The sequence below is a fragment of the Nannospalax galili genome, unplaced genomic scaffold (assembly GCF_000622305.1).
Source record: "Nannospalax galili isolate Female #2095 unplaced genomic scaffold, S.galili_v1.0 scaffold203, whole genome shotgun sequence".
NCBI classification, from domain to species: Eukaryota; Metazoa; Chordata; class Mammalia; order Rodentia; family Spalacidae; genus Nannospalax; species Nannospalax galili.
In genome coordinates, this window is record NW_008351640.1 from 2,935,387 (window position 1) to 2,939,935 (window position 4,549).

The 4,549-nt window shown below is 40.9% G+C and overlaps 1 protein-coding gene across 1 annotated transcript in view; it reads right to left on the bottom strand.

Moving 5' to 3' along the window:
* Positions 1 to 4,549, bottom strand: part of Lrrc4c (leucine rich repeat containing 4C) — a 213,611-nt gene that overhangs the window by 184,264 nt on the left and 24,798 nt on the right. The window lies entirely within an intron of this gene.

Consider the following 4,549-nt stretch of genomic DNA (forward strand, 5'->3'; position numbering starts at 1 on the left):
GAGAGAGAGAGAGAGAAACGAATCAAGCAAAGAAGCAGGAACGAAGGGGGTTAAAAAAAATCCCTAATCTCTGGCTCCGCTTGTCCTTCTGGAATGAAACTGCAGCTTTGATCTCCTTTCCAGCTGCGTTGGGTAGGATCTGGAGCCACAAGTTGGTTCCCCTGAGCGCAGCCCTTCCCCGCGCCGTCTGGTCCCCCGCGAGGAGACGCGTCCTCCCGCGCGCAGCTCTGAGGCCTCAGCGCCATCGCCCAGGCTCGCGACTCCCCTCGCGGCGGAAACCGGGGTCCCCTTCCATCCACTTCGGCTGGAACTCTTCCTCCTCTCTCCTTTCTCCCCTCCTCTCTTCCCCAGTGAGTGAATGGGCTCCTTGCGCACTGGGCAGCGTCTGCCAGTCAAGGCTTTTTCTCCAGCAGTGCCACGTCCGGTCACTCAGGGTCCCGGCTCCCCAAAGCTCCCCTCAGACTGCAGTCCCCTTCTCTCCTCGGCCCCTCTTTCTTTCCCCTTTCCCTTTCTCTGCTAGAGATCCGTAAAATACAATTACCCAATTACCTCCCATCATCTTAGCAGTGATTGGTCAATTGCATTAACACTTGAAGTCAGGGAAAAGGGGATTGGAGCCTCTGAGGTGTGGCACTGCTGCCACCTGGAGGGCAGAGCCTAAACAGCAAGGTTTCCAAACAGCCCTTTAGGATTGGAGGTTAGTATTGGGAAAAGAAATTCAGGCTGTGTAGGAGAAGTTGTCAATTCTTTCAAAAAAAAAAAAAAAAAAAATCTTGCCTGTTTTCATCTCGAAAGTCAAGAGTTTTGAGCTACAAAGACGAAGACATTGAATTCAAATCACTCCTGCATTCAAAATTATCAACAAACACACAGAGCTTTCGCCTTCAGATTGCAGATTAAGAATCACTCTGGGAAGTCCATCAGACTGGACGAAGGCCAGGACTAAGCAGCTTCTACTTAGAGCTGGTGCCTCAGAAAGAATTAGGGGTAGCTCAGAAGCTACCGGGGAGAGAGCGTGTGCTGGAGCAGGGTAATCTCACCGGGAGGAAGCAAGTGTAAAGGCGAGATAGGAGCCTTCAGTCAATGCAGCCTTGCAGTAAATTGGCCTGTTCAGTTTGTACAAGACATACAGGACAACTTGACAACTCAATTCCAACATCCCGCGCTCCGGGATGTGGGCTTCTCCATCAACTCGTGTTAGGGGAAGCGTTGGCACATTTCAGCTTCACCGGCCTTCCTAAAAAGTCAGGACCAGGACACAGAATAATGACACGGATATTATATTTATACTGCCATTTTTCTCTGCAATGTAATGATCGCAAAGCTCTTTTTGTGAGCCATAGTTTCTCCTTTTATGTCACTGAGGCATGAGATTTATAAGACAAATAAAATTAGAAATAGTGATTTGAATAATTTAAAATCATGTCTGTAGGTGATGAAGGTAAAGACTTCTGTTTCCCCTTCCTTCAGTAATGGTCTTTATGGGCTGGTTTTCTTAATTTTTTTACAGATGAGAATATACAATTGGGTTAAAAAACATTTTAAAAGTGTGTAAACCATAATGAGAAGTGTCAGTAACACAAGACCAGAAGAATAACATTTCTACTACAGAAACACAATGTCAATATTCAGGTTTCCTCCTTGGAACACTTATACTGATGTATATTATATTAATTATATTATATTATGAAATATATTTACTTGCTTAGATTTTAGAAGTTTGTATCTATACATTGCTTTAGGGTTGAAGGAGAGGCTGTGATATAAATTTCAGCACTGTGCTGGATAGCTTTAGTGTCAACTTGACACAACTGGGTTGAGGGAGCCTCAGTTGGGGAATTGCCTCCATTGGACTGGCCTGTGGCCATGTCTGTGGGGCAGCTTCTTGATTATTGAGTGATGTGGGAGGGCCCAGCCCACTGTGGGTGGTGCCACCCCTGAGCAAGTGGGCCTATAATATATAAGAAAGCAGTCTGAGCATGGGTAAGGGAAGCAAGCCAGTAAGCAGTGTTCCTCCATGGCCTGTGCTTCAACTCCTGCCTCCCGGTTCCTGCCCTGAGTTCTGACCTTGGGCTCCTTGATGAACTGTGACCCATGGAGATGTAAGCCAAATAAACCCTTTCCTCCCCAAGTTGGTAGTGATCAAAGTGTTTTGTCACAGCAATGGAGAAAGAAAGCTAGAACAAAACCCGCAAGGAAAGGACTTTTCTCACATACACATACAGGTGTCTATGATTTCTCTTTTTGAAGAGCTTTAATGTAGACATAAATCTCATCAAGATGGAAATTTGTGGAGGAGTTATTGCTTCTAAATTTAGATGTATGCTGCATTGCCTGGTTCACAAACACTAGTAGGCAGTTGACTACAACTTCTATTTGTGTTATTTAAGCATGGTTTACCCCCTGCTAAACCACTGGAAAGAACATCCACTAAGTGCTCTGCCTGGGTTCAGAGGAGTTGACCTCTGATTCTGAAGTAAGCTGGAAGGTATTAGAAGTCAAAATGTTCTTTAGGGTACTTGACAATATGAGAAAGGTCAGTGATGCTGTTATTTAAGCAGATTCTACTAGCTGTCTACTAGCCATCTTTAACATCTTTCAGAACAAATCAGTCTCTCAAACAAAGTAACAGGAAGGGTCTGTGCTCAGTAGGGAAAGAGTTTCCATCGTTGCTTAGCTTCTCTCCCTGGCTGGCTTCAATCCCATGTTTGTGCATCTGCTCTATAAAATCTCAGTCCTTTGACTTTCATTTTTGCATTTGGGTTAAATTATTAATTGAATCATTGAGCACCTATCTGTATGATATTTTGTAGGTTTTACATATTCCCTTTATGAATGCTACCTTAGCATTGTACATGACCTTATTTAGTGCTCAAAATGATTTCATGAGAGATTTTGAAGGTAGAAAGAGTGAGGTTCAAAGTGGCTTACTTGATAAATGACAGCCATTTGAACCCGGATCTGCTCAGTTCTGGTTCCGCTACTTTTGTATTGATTTCTACATTTTGGTAACATGGCGAACATCTTCTCAGAACAATGACAGTTATGAACATAAGGGTCCTCATTATCAGCATGGATTACCAAAGCTAAGCTTGGACTCCTCAATGGAAGTGTCACTGCCACCTCTGTTGCTGAGTGGCTGTACTCAAAGGGAATTGAAATAAGTAGTAAACAAGGGAATTGTCATAAAAAACGCACAGCAATATACAACTGAAGACAGGCAGAAGGATTATCAATTATGATCGATAAAGGCATGCATTCAAATAAAATTCTTCATAAGAACATTTTTAGAAGGAATAATTGCCTAATAAGTAATTGGTCACATTTTCAAGCTTTCCATCCATCAGTCTTTCTAGTCACCAAACTTATGTCTAGGAATAAAGGTCATTGGAATGTGATTACTCGGGAGAAGAGAGAGCACAGGACTATGGCAGTTTTGTTCTATGGACATACTGAATTCTACATTTGCTTTCCTTTGATCTTTAGACATGTAGGTAAAACGAAATTGTCATTTCTCTCTGTGTTGGTGATTCTGACTGGTGTAATCTTTAACAAACAGAAGGGGACAGCATCTTGTAATCAGAAACACAAAACAGAAAATACCATGAATTCATTAACTTCACTTAAAAATAAAGAAAATATGGATGTGTGTATTGTATTTGTTAGTTGGATTTAACAGACAGTAGGCTATTATTGATATAAAAATATATTCTTGAGGTCTGAGTCTTTATTCTGTATTATCAATTCTGAGTATGGATGTTCTCTTTTTTACTTGCAATTCTATTGTACAAGGACTATGATATCACTGCAGAATAATGGTATCAAGCTTGTCTCAATAATTCACATATCCTGATGTGAACTAAATCCAGTAAATTAGCCTTTTTTTCAAAGATTACTTTGATGTTTGAATACAAAAGTGGTTTGTGGTCAGATATGCTGCTAGATGATATTATACAGATGCTATATTACAGAAACAGAAGACATCCTAGCAACCATATCATTTTAGGTCCTTTGACATATAGATGAGGATCCTAAGGTACAAATATGTTTGTAAATACCTGTTTATTTTTTATAGACTCCCTTTATGAATGCTAGCCTAGCGTGAAGACCTCATCCCATAATTACTTGGTTTTCTTTCCTCGTCTGATTTTTAATATTTACATTAACAACTAGCATTTGATGGCAGCTTACCAGTGCCAACTACAGTTCTAGGTTCATTACAACTTTTGAGTCATGATATACTCTCAATAACCTTGTAAAATGGGTACTATTACCATTCTGTTTTTTATGTATGCTGAATTGATTGGAAATGAAGTTCAATAAGTGTACCCATCCAGGTAGAGTTACTTTCATTTCAGAGACTGTGGCTGTTATAAAATAGTTGAAATGGATAGACATGTCTCCCTAATATCTAAATTCCCTTGGAGCCCATGACTGATTTCACAAGAGCATCTTCCTATATTTCTAACACCTCAACAATGATAACTGAATAAATATCTAAGACTGTGATGTTTGGGAATGCAAAGATCTACATCTCCATCTATTGTTT